Source organism: Rhagoletis zephyria, unplaced genomic scaffold, assembly GCF_001687245.7.
Source record: "Rhagoletis zephyria isolate East Lansing unplaced genomic scaffold, Rhagoletis_zephyria_1.1 Rzeph_scaffold_00300, whole genome shotgun sequence".
NCBI classification, from domain to species: Eukaryota; Metazoa; Arthropoda; class Insecta; order Diptera; family Tephritidae; genus Rhagoletis; species Rhagoletis zephyria.
The window spans coordinates 262,117-275,896 of NW_016157384.1; positions in this window are offsets into that span (position 1 = coordinate 262,117).

The following is a 13,780-nucleotide window of genomic DNA, read 5'->3' on the forward strand; positions in this document are numbered from 1 at the left end:
CCCAAGCTGACAGTACTTTATTCAAATTAATACATTAATCCCAAATTACATCAAATGATTGGCTAACTTTACTGGGTAAATTATTGTACTTGAAAGCTATTGAAACTTCAAATTGAGTACATCATTTCTGAATACCGGTAAATGTAAGTAAAACCCAGTACTTTTTAGTATATATACGACACTTAATAATGAGTACTTTGAATCAATCCTGAGTTCATGTATCAAAGTGATGATCGGAATAGAGAATTTTTAAGCACTGAGTACTTTCGAGCTCTTTGGTGAGTACTAAGTACTTTGGAGCACTCATTATCTATACTTTTAAAAATCGGCTGCTGTCGATCCTTTTGAGAATCGAGTTCTGAGTACGTTCGGTATCGATATTGCCTAACACTAATAATTAGCTTGAGACATTGAGTAAACATACAATGATTTGAATATGCAGGTGATACAATTTCTTTTGTCGCATATTCTAATTAGTTTTACCTGCACTTACTTACGTGTGCATATGTATGTATGTGTGTAGTTCCCCTAGTGAATGCTAAACCACCTTTCTGTGTTCATTTTCTGCCTGAGTTGATATACATATGTATGTACGTACATTGTATGTAGATCATCAGAAACTTTCTCAGTACTCAAATTTGAATCTTCTAAAACTTTAGAAACTTTTAGGAAGAGCATACCTAATTTTTTTAACAAAATAATATCTATTGCACTCCCTCTCTTTCACACGTAGAAAATTAGTGATAGTGATTTTTTTTATCTAAGCAGAAAAAGAACAAAACCATCGATAAAACATACGATTTGGAAATTTAAAAAATATGTAGGTTAGGGTGGTCATTAAAATTGCAACATCTAAATTTGGTATAGGGCACCTCTTTATTTTGTTCTATGTACAAAATAAGGACAGCCGCAAAAATTTCAGACAAAAAATATAAGTTCGCTACCAGCGTTTGAAAAGGTTTAAATTTGTTTTAAAAATCGTGAACATACGACAAAATTTAAAATGAAATCTAATAAATTTGCCATTTTATTGAAGCTTATACATATGTGTATGTATGTATATGCATAAACTCGCTGAGTTATAGTAAAAAGCAGAGTTAAAGTAAAAATTTTGTCGAATTTTCGCTATTTCTGAAAAACAATTTAAATATTTCAAAAACCCAGTAGCGTCGCATAAATATTTTTTTTTAATTTTAAAAATTTTTCTCCAATGTGTTTGTTTTTTTATTTAGAACAAAATAAAGGAGTAATATTTTTAAGGACCACCCTAATGTAGGTGCTAGTTTCTGAATAGAAGTAAATTTCTAGCTGTACAGAGAGCAGAAAAGCTGCGCTCAAGAGCGCAATAATCAGTGATCAGCAAATGAGTTAAGCGGATATTGAGGCATAAACAGCTTATAAAGCCAAACAGAGGGTTTATTTTTTAATAAATATAAATAATTCTTACAAAAGATATGTTTACTTATCATTTAATTAAGTTCAATTAATATATACACTTTTTGTTTATAGTTAGAAAACATCACAATAGTTAATTAGTTGAAATAGTTAAATGCTAACAAGAGATTTTAAATTCGAAGCAATGAGGCAAATATGCAAGAAAGGCACAACAACAAAAGTAGAAGGTAATGCAAGAACTTAGTAAATAGTTTAACTTACAATATTAAAAAGTGTAAAATAATGCAAACAAACTGTACTGTATTCGTGTATCGATCTACTAAATACATACATGGAAGAAAAAAACCCAGATTTGGTTTCAGCAAAACAACAATCAAAATGAAACAAAAAACTAATAAAAATAAATGCACACAAAAAACGAGAACACAACCGCAGCAGCTGGCAAGAAAAAAAACAAAAAAATAAAACGAAAGCTGAAAAGTATTACTGTGAAGGAATTTTCAATAATGCGCCGCAATAGACATAAACTATTTATTTAACAAATACTGCAAAAAAACAAGAAACTGCTAAAAAGTATTTTTATTCTTTATTTTTTACAAATAGTTAATTTTTGTGTACTTTTATTTCAGGACATACATATGTACATGTGGTACATTCATATATTTTTTACAAAGCAGCAGCAGCGATAATTTACACACATAAAAACAATAACCTGAAATAATAAATAGCCAATTTTTTGTTCAATTACATAGTTAAAAACATACATATATAAAATATTTTTAAAGCAACTTAAGTATAATACGCAAACAAATAGTAAAGAGGCAACTGTACAAGTTTTTATATACATATTTAGAATTACAATTATTGCAATAATACATAGTTTTTTGTTTTCAAACATACATACATACGAACATATGTATATTCTATACAAAATATGTGTAAATACATAAAACCAATGCAACTCAAAGTAGCTACAACAAAAAATAGCAATAAAAAAGCATAATTATTATTAATACAAGCAGCATACAAAGAAATCTAAAGCGGAACAATAGAATTTATTTATTTTTAATGAAATAAGAAATAATCATTTTTTTTGTTTGCAGCAAAAAGTTAATAAACAAATAAATTTAAGACATCTACAAAATACAGATGTGAAGAAAAGAAAGCAAATACTTGAAAGTGTATCAAGAAAACCACCACCGCCGCTAAAAAATTTGTTTTTTTTTTATATTATTTGATTTTGTAAATCAATAGCAAATATTTATATATTTAATTAGTTAATTTTTAAAACAACAACTCTAAAAACAATACCTACAATAACAATTATAAAGAAAGTAAAAAATAATAATTCATACAACAGCAGCAAATAACTGTGATTTTACAATGAAGCAAGCAAGCAAGCAAACAAGCAAACAAATAAACAGAAAAAATAGCAAAATATTTATTATTACCACAAACAAGCTAAAATCACATACAAACATGCATAGTATACATACATACGTAGTAAATACATAGTTATGTAGTAGCAACCATGGATGCAATAGCAAATAATGAATTAAAGTATACATAAAAAAGAAATACAATGCCGGAACGGGTTATTTTACAGTACCATTATTTTCTCAAACAATTTTAATAACACACATACATATATTAAGCATAATATGTTTATTTCTTGCTAAATAATATTAGCTGTAAAATTTTCTTATTGTTTAATAATTAAAAAAAATGCACGCGTGCAAAATGTGTTACTTTCAAAATGCGCATATTTAAAAAGCAAAAGCAAGCAAAATTTAAGCAACAGGTCTACAACAAATATTACAAAGAAGAAATACAAAACTAGAGCAAACAAAAAATTAACAAACAAATGTAAGAAGTGAATTATATATAACACAGAACCGATGACATCGAATTACCACTAAATGCATACATAGTAGTTTCATTAATATACAAACATACATACACAAAATATACATAAATGTAAAAGCATGCAAGCAAATACGTTTGTTGAGAAAACAAACAAAAAAATAAGCAAGAGAATCATTAATTATACAACAACCACAAAACCTTCTCATTGTTAACAACAACAAAAAAGAGCAAACCGTGAAGTGGTATTAAAATAAAAAATAAGAAAATAAATTTAAAGTTAAATTTCCCAAAAAGAAGTTGTAAAATCAAACCCATGTAATTCAGCAAGAAATTATGTATAGTAACGAAAATGAAATTACACAAAATTCAGCGTCAGCAACTAAAAAACAAAATCATGTATACCACCTAAACATTGATGTTTTAGCAATTAAAAACAAAAAAACAAAACAAAACAAGAACAACAGAGAAACACAAAAACTAAATTAAGCGCTTTGTAAGCAAACAGCGCTATGGCGAACAGTTAAGAATAGCTTGCAAGCAAAAATACAACAAACAATTGGCAACAGTTTCAAGAACCACAAACAAATAGGGAAATTATATAAAAAACGTTAAAAAAAAGGTTAAACAATAACTTAAGGCTGAGTAGGGCTTTAGCGGTGCGTTGCGACGAGGTACAACAAGCGTTGTCGTTTTGCTTAAATTTAGCAAAATTTATCAATTTTTTCCTGCCTATTAAAATGTTAAACTTTTGTTCATTTTGCTAAAAATTTTTATTAAAATATTCAAAAAGGATCATTTTCCTCAAAAATTAATTTCTGACTATGAGTCAATTTTCAATCAATTTTTCAATTTTATATTAGAATCCCGTATAACGTTCGAGGAAATGTTGCTCTACGCAACTCTCGATCCGCGGTCATCGCATTTTCAAACCTCCGGGTGTTCTTCTGCCATGAAATCGTTTCTCATAAAAACCATTTGCAGTTCGGAGGCGACCTTAGGACACTTCATTTGCTTGACAAGATCAACGTGCAGGGTATGGATAACACGATACCAAACTCGCTTATGCATGCATTCAAACAACTAGCGAAAGGCAGCTAACTATTATAGGAGTATGTGTTGAAAGCCTGAAAGAAGGTTTAGGTAATAGTTTTCAAATTAAACAACTGTTGGACTTAAAATCCTTACTTCTGACGACAAAACTAAGCCTTATATTGGATTTTCACTAGGCATTAAATGGCAAAAATTTGTATGACAAAGTTTGGCATTAAAAAATATTCTGGTCGTTACGTTAAAAAATTTTTCATGGAATTCATTTCCCTATGACATTTTTTAAATGGTATAATTTTTTTTGTCATTTTAATGCCTAGTTGAAGTTCGGCTTTAAATTGGCTTTACTTACTTACTTGCTTATTTTTTATTTCTATAACCAATTTAAAAAGCTTGGTAAGAAAAGCCCAAATTAATTAAATAAGTTGCTAAATTTTTACGGGATTTGGTAATTTTTTTTTACGATTTTGGTAAACTTTATTTTCCGGCCGCGGCAACACTGGTGACGATCAGAGAGGGCCTTTACTTTATTACCGGTGGTGAGCACCGCCTTGCACGCGGGCAAAGCTCTTTCAAGCTTTGTATATATTTAGTATAGAAAGCTTGAAAGAGCTTTGCCTGCAGAAAAGCTCACGCCCATATAAAATCTACAGAAAGAGTTCGGCCCGCGGGCGCTGTTTTAAGCATCACTGGTGTACCCCTCTCTCTCTTTCTCACAGTAACTGCATTCAAATCAGTGTTGCGACGTCAAAAATATTTTTCCCAGCAAAATTTTACCAAAAATTTTAAAAGCACTGCAACCGTTTTGAACAAGGCTAATTTTCAAAGAAAAATTCCGACATTTTTGAAATTTTACTTCAAGAAAGTCAAGGTCGAGTAAACTTAGTTACCGAGTTGCAGCGCACCGTGAGAGTCTGCTTTTTCAACCGCCAGTTAGTAAGGAGTCAACAAAAAAAAAACGCGACATCAAACCATATTTCTCAAACAAAACAAAATAAAAACAGTTTAAAAGTAAAAATAATAAAAGAAATTGTGCAGCATGAAAATGTGGAAGAGAAAAAGATAGTGGTGGTTAGCTAGAAATCTTTCACTGTGCCAAATTGTAAGAGTACCTCATTAATTTAATACGAAAACAGTAAGGAAAAGCAAAAAAGTACATAAATGAAAATAATAAAGTGAAAGTGTGTATTCGTTATACATACGACGCAATTACATACATACAAAAATTCAAACAGGAAAATAACAACAAAGAATATGAAAAGCAAAAACAATTCAGGAGTTTAGCATACATTTACACAAATACATAGATGTAAAATACGAGTAGTAAGGGAACAACAGCAGCAGCAAGTGCAGTAAGTGCAACTTTCAATTTATTTAAATACTTACATATGCAAACTTACAACTTTAACTTTATTTCAATTTACTTTAAATCGATTTAATGCAAATTGATTATTTTGTTTAATGTTTTATTCTTAGCATTACTTGGCGGTCTTTAATTTTTACAGTCTCTCGTAATTCAATGAATTCGTATTTTAGCAGTGCTTAATATTGTAGCAATTTGCAATTAGCCCAAAACACTGTACTCTTAAAATCGAATTGAAACTGCGCATGAAATGTTAAAAAAAGCAAAAATAATTTTAATTATTGCAAACAAAAAAGTTAAAATACTTTTAAAACAAGCAACTTGATATGCCTCAATACAGGTCTTAGTTAAAATTAGTAGAAAAGAGAATGGTTTTAAAAAAGCTAATGTACTATGTATCTAGTATTTAGTAAATATTGAATGCAATATTTTATTATTTATTTAAGGTAAATATTTTAAATTTTCTTTCGTACATATTTTATTATTTTTGAAAAAAAAATATTTTCAAATATTAAATTTAAATAAATTTAAACACATATAATTTTCGATTTAAGCTTAAGTTTTCAATTTTAACTAGTTTCAGCTAATTTTAATATTTTCTTTATTTTATTTTGATTCTACATCAAGTGTTCAATGTCCGTATTGTGATAATAATTTAATTATGTAACGAAATGTTTAAAAACTTGTTCTTTTTATTAAATACACACTTTCGTTTACTTTTGCAACAACCTTTTTACGATAGACACAATAAGAGGATAAGAACAAAGAAAAACAAAAGGTTTAAAATAATAGCAAAAACAAAGCTTCTTCACGCTGCTACAGAGGCAAATGCAAAAAAAAACACCAAAAAATACGCAGAAATTACACAAAAATTAGATTTTCACATTGGTCGCGAAACTTTTCTTATGTAAACAATATCTCTATCTAATGCAAAATTCGAGTGACAGAAGGACCATATTTTTATAACTCATACAGCTAAATTAATAAAAAATAAAATCGTACAAATTTTATTTGAAAAAAATCTATGAAAATGTCGCTCTATAAAGCTATTTAATTCTATTTTATTTTTTATGAATAAGGCTGCTAATCTTGAGTTTAATTTTAAACTGCCCTATGTAGTTCCAATGAAACATTTTGGCACTTCCAAATATTGTGTTCAAAATTGTACATACATACATTGTGTTGAGTTTTACTTTGAGACCAAGTCTCAAAAAACTAAATTATGACTCACGTACCGCAGCAGCTCAGTACTGAATCTTTAGGTAAAGTTAAAAGTATTCGCCATGCTACATATGTATGTACTGGGCTGACACACAGAAGAAATGATTTGGTGCGACCTACTCCGCATACCGTTGGTAAAGCTTGATGACAACGATTGAATGATCGTTCGATTTTAGGCAAACCTAAGTACCCGCTCGAACAACAACAGTGGAAAAACTTATGCTGCTATTCGGTAAGACAGTCTAATCTCAAGTCAACAAGCATGCCATTCGATAGATCCAAAGCTCGAATCCTAGTGCAGCAGATTTTTTTTATTAATTTTTTTTGTTTATTTAATTTTCTTTTAATTCTTGTTTTTATTGTTTTGGAAAGGAAAATATTTTTTTTATTTCATTTAGTTTACATATATCTATTATGTTATTATTTTTTGTTAAAAAATATTTCCTCGCTTCATTTTCGCGTTTTGTGACCTGTTCAGAGCTAGCTGACAAATTAGTGAGTTTGTTTTTTTTTAGACTGGATGCGTGAGACACCTTACTGAATTCCAGATAGTTAGTAAATAAGTGCTTCTGATTTTAAAACTATCACTATTTTTTTCTTCTTAAATATTTCAAACCTTACTGATTTATTTTGTATAGATTTAATATTTTTTCGTACAAATAAATTTACTTCTGCAACAAGTATACAAATTTTTCTAATGCGATTCTAGTGTGTTCAATATACATAGTATGTACCTTGGTCATATCTAATGTCACGGCTGATAGAATATTTTAGAATTTTTACGAACATCTTCAAAGCTACCAATGTGAAAATCCTACATACCTCTATATGAGTATATACATACTTGCACACAAACATGTACATTTGCATAAATGCGATGGAAATTTTGCGCTATGTTTTTACCTCACAAGGTAATTAATTGAGAATTTAACATTCGTGAAATTTTCAAAATGTTCTTAGATTCCTTGGAGGCACTTCAAATTCGTGAGTGATCCCAATATTTTCTCACATAGCTTTTATATAAACACATGCACATACAAACATGCATACAAATGTTTGTATGGGCAAAAAATATTAATAAAACATGATGACAAAAATAAGCAACAGACAAAACAAAAATGTGAAACAACACTGCCACACTGAAAAACAAACACAGCTACTATACATATATTTTTTACACAATGATTATTATTTTTTATTATTTCCGGTGAACACAGATTCAAACAAACAAACATAGTTACCTTTACATATGCTGACATACATACGTCTGCAGTAACTGCAAAAGCAATTAAACAGCACAGCAAAGTTTACACTATACATACATACAGACAAGTAATAAATAATTTCTATCCTACAGCATCAAGTATTTTTTACATAACCAATTTTCTGCCTGCCAAAACTTAAACCAAATCTTTCATCTTTCCACTGCTTTAAATTGTATTAGCACACATCACACTTTCCTTTTATTTACAGATGTTTTTTTTTTTGTACAAATTTAATACGAAACACTTTAATATAATCTTCCGCATTGTACAACAATAGTTAAGCAAAGGCCTAGCCACTTTTTACACCTACCCAGCTACAAATATTTACACGCATATAAACGCACACATACACAACATGTACCAAACACAAAAAAAAAACAAATGTTTTATTTTTCTTAAATATTGTAATTACTTTTAGTTTTACATAGCACAAATTCAAATATAATTAATTAATATGTTTAGTTAACAATTATACATATGAATATGTTTTTTATGCTGTGAAAATTGTGAACCAACAAATCAAAAGAAACGAAAACGTCTAACGTTAGTGAAGCATAATGAAGCGAAGAGAAGGGAAAAATTTTAATTTTTTCGTTTATTTACAAGAATCATATGCTTAGAGATTAGCTGGAATTATACATGTTTACATACATACAATATATATTATATTTATATTACATATATTTTAATGTTATTATTTTATATTAATAAAATTTTATGCTCAACAAATTTTATTTTTGTTTTATTTAATATTAGTTTTTCAATTAAATTACAAAATTATTATTTGCTTGCTGATTTTTTTGGAAAACCTATAAAAGTTTTAAAAAATCGAAAGTCGAAATCTTTGTTTTGTAAACCACGTAATTGGGTAAACTACTTATAGTTGTCCTTATTTCAAATAAAATTCTCTTCTGGGATTTGTTTAAATTATTTCTTTAATATTCCCAATAAACCAGTTAATTCTTCAACAAGCAAAATGTTAATGAAAAATTTTTAACATTAAACTTCAAAATTGAAAAAGAAAATTATCATATTTCACAACAATCTTAAATCTAAAAATTTAAAGTATTATAAAGTCAAGTACATTGGATAAAATATTAAATGATAAGAACCCTACATTACTCCCCCTTCCAGAGAACTAATGTTTCTGCTAATCAATGAAATAAGATCAGTGTTGCTGGACGAACCTCGAGGACCATTGGTATTTAATTTGCGTTACATGAAGAACCAACTCCATTTCGTTATTAACCGCAGAGCTTGAAGTAATATTCATAAATACACTAAGGATTTCAATTTGCATTTGTCTGCTCCTGGCAGGGTCGCCAATATAGTTGTCCTTATTTCAAATAAAATTCTCTTCTGGGATTTGTTTAAATTATTTCTTTAATATTCCCAATAAACCAGTTAATTCTTCAACAAGCAAAATGTTAATGAAAAATTTTTAACATTAAACTTCAAAATTGAAAAAGAAAATTATCATATTTCACAACAATCTTAAATCTAAAAATTTAAAGTATTATAAAGTCAAGTACATTGGATAAAATATTAAATGATAAGAACCCTACATTACTCCCCCTTCCAGAGAATTTACGTTAAATAAGTTAAATGTGACTTTCTTTTTTGTTCCAATATTGTTGTGNATTTCTCAGTTAAATTACAAAATTATTATTTGCTTGCTGATTTTTTTAGAAAACCCGTAAAAGGTTAAAAATATCGAAAGTCGAAATCTTTGTTTTGTAAACCACGTAATTGGGTAAACTACTATTTGATAACTAAAACCTCTATTTTTATAATATAGATTTTCCGGCCAAAATTGGGTAACCCTTTTAATGGCTAAAGTGGAATAAACATGACATACGAGCCGTTTACTTTGAAAATGGCATAAATAAGTTATTTCATGCGGTTTGACTTCAGTGCTTATTTAACTGTATCTGAACACGTCTGTTACTCGTACAACTTCATAAGCCAAAGGCAACAAGTTCGAAATAACTAACAATTTAAGCACAAGAAGTGGAAATCACTTATGCCACTTTCAANACTATTTGATAACTAAAACCTCTATTTTTAAAATATAGGTTTTCCGGCCAAAATTGGGTAACCCTTTTAATGGCTAAAGTGGAATAAACATGACATACGAGCCGTTTACTTTGAAAATGGCATAAATAATTTATTTCATGCGGTTTGACTTCAGTGCTTATTTAACTGTATCTGAACACGTCTGTTACTCGTACAACTTCATAAGCCAAAGGCAACAAGTTCGAAGTAACTAACAATTTAAGCACAAGAAGTGGAAATCACTTATGCCACTTTCAAAATAAACGGCTTATTCCAAATGTTTATTTTTTATTTTTTGCTTCTATTCGGCACCAAATCGTATCCAATATAATGGATAAATCCAATGAAAAAGTTAATATATATAATTACTTTTACAGTTTTTCAAGATGATTGAATGAATTTGCTTTCAATTACAATCGAGGCTGCATTTGGGTGGTGCAGGCTGATCTGGGCTAATCTGGTGAAAGCCTCATCTCTGCTCGTTGAGGTCCGAGACCCTGAGATTGTTCTCATTCCTACCGTTGAGCTCAAGCTTCCTCAGGTCTATAACCTCGGAACAATTTTAGCGTCAAAGGGACATTCCCTAGCGACAGAACCACAACTTCTTGCCCACCTGATATAGTTACGATGTGTCTCCAATCACTTCATGTATGGTCGCTCTTTCGTCTTTCTTCAGCAGATGCGCATCTGTTCGAAGAGCGATTTTACCTTGTTCTCCGTTGCCACCATATCTACTCCATTTCTCAGCCGGCAAGGGGTCTGCGCTCCCTATGCTGCTGTTATTGCCCGCACATCGACGGGAACCAGTTTCAGTATGCTTGCGCAATTGGACACCACGTGCCTATAGTTTCTACTCACAACCTTCTTTGAAGCCATTTTGGAAAAAGTCAACTGCCGAGGGTCTGCTTCGCCGCATGTACCACTTTTCTTCCGATCTACTTGAGGTCTAAGTGCCTGCGGTTATCAGGCGCACCCGGTAGTCCTGCTAATGGTAGAGACGTCGACTTAGCCTATGCATGCGACGTTCTCTTCTCTGTCCTACCTGATTCCCGCAATGTGCTGGACCACGATTAGCTTACAGGCCTGTCACATTGACGCGATGAGTCTCTTCTATATAGCGGTCTATTTACTGAAAGAAAATTAGGTATGTATGTATGTAAAGTAAAACCGATTAGTTCTTAATTTCATATGTGGGCATCGGTTTCAAATAACTCGCAACTTGTTTTTAAAACGAGGTGTATGTATTGTCCAAATATTTCCACCTAAAAATGCAACCGAAATATTTTGGTGGGAGCCATTAAAAACCAAAGTTTATGATTGGCTTTGGTGAAAGGAAACTTTTTTGGAACACTCCAGTTGCAAGTTTTCTTCACACCATTTTTTAACCGCTTTTCCTTTATTCTGCGCCTGCTTATTTTCATATTTGTCTTACAAAAACAGAAGTCATTTAGATATTGGTTTAATTTGTGGAATTTTTATTAGATACACTGTGCAACATTTTTTAAGGCTCTTCATTAGGTATTCAGATAAACAAATAAACCGTCAATTTTTAAATTATGTACAGCGGGTTAGTAAACACAAGTCTGGTACTATTGATCTAAATAATTAACATAAGGCAAAGAAGTATGATTTTTCTTAAAATATTTGGGCAACTACCCTTTAATAATATTTCCTGTAAAACCTTCTCTTAAGCGTTGTAGATTTTTTGTTTAATTTTAGTTGCGTTTTCGTTGAAAAAATATATTTAAAAATAAGTTTCCTGTATTTCTTTTTTTTCAACTCACCGTTTACATATTAAACATTCCAAATTGCAATAATGAAAAGTCGCAAAAGAAATTACTACATAAAAAAGCATACAAATTAAAAAGGAAACTCAAAACTCAACGTATTTCGTATACGTACACAAAACTGCAACAACTACAGCAACGAACAATTTTTATTAGATGTAATAGAATATTCGTATTTAGAACAAATATGGAAATACAAAATATACACGTGCATACGATATTAGGTGTATGAGAATCTCAACAAATAACTAAATCAAGCATTACAACTCTCGATGTGTGTTTTTGTCGGTGTCTATGCTAATAATCAAAAGGAAGTCCCCAACAAAAAAAAATATATATGTATTATAAAACAAAAATCATTTTTTCGAAATTTACTTTACTAAATATGAACTCTATATACATATATATATATTATATATATACATACATACTTACAAGTATAGGATATATTGTGTATTTACTATTTGATGTAGAATATGAAACATTTAACGAAAGAAATTGAAATTCTCCCAATTTGCGAAATATTATGACAATTTCAAAGGTTTCAATAATGCAATTTATCGAGAAAGCACGCGCGTGGGAAATTAAATTATATTAAAAAAAAAAGAGAATATTACACTGAAAAAGAAGGGAGAATTAAACAACAAAAAAATAATAATGTGCAAAAATTGAGTTGCAGTAGCATTTTTAGGGGAGAAGAAAAGTACTGAAAATATAATTTTGCTAATTTTGCAATTATGAAAAGCATAAAAAAATTGACAAAATTAAAATTATGATTAGGATTTTGTAAATAATTTATATTATTATGGAAAGACTAAGAATTAAAAAGTTGTCTAACATTTGCAGCTATTGGGTAACTTTTATTATGTCATCTGATTAAAAAGAATATTTACATACATACATATGTACCGTGGCAAAGCCATAAAAAGGGAAGCGTTATTTTAGCATTCTTTGGCTATTACAAAATTGCGTACTCAAAAAATAAAATAAAATCTGATTATAAAGTTTAAAATTTTGTTGAACATATTTTAAAAATCGTCGAATTTTTATAAATGTTCTATGTACAAATTTTGATTTAAAAATAACAAAAAAAAACATTTTTTAAACAAAGAAAAATTGCCATAATTTGCTAAAATGTCTCTTCCCTATTTACTTTTTGGTCACCGAATGTATTTGGAAAAGACTTAAAAGTCTACATCTACATTGCAATCATTGAGTGAAAGTAAACTCAATTTTTATTATCATTTAATAATTAAATATAATTTTAGTTACATTATATCGACCCGTTTGCGCGAAATTACCGTATGTGCCATTTTTTCGAAATTGGCTTTGGGGCACAACACATCGCCTGGTAAAATATTGTTGCTGAAATTCCTACAGTTACGCCTCGAATTTAATGTATATTTTATCGTATGTGGCAATGCATTTTTTGTGTGGGCGAAGAATAATCGCTAAATTTCGATAAAAATTTTTATTTTTTTTTTATAACAAAATAGGTTCAATGGGCTTTTTTTGATCAGTTTTAACTGTTATGATACGGGCTGTGTTTTTATGATCATTTTAAATATTTAATGAGCTAAAATATTAAATGTTAAAATAACGGTTATATCATGATCCAAAAAACTCCAAAAAATAACCGTTAAATCTGATCAAAAATTAAAATTAAATAAAAAAATAAATAGTTAAAAATTTTCAATACGTAGGAGTCGTATAGTTATGATAATCACTATATATCACGAAAGCAGCTCTAAAGTCACACTAAAACACTACAGTGGGTTTAA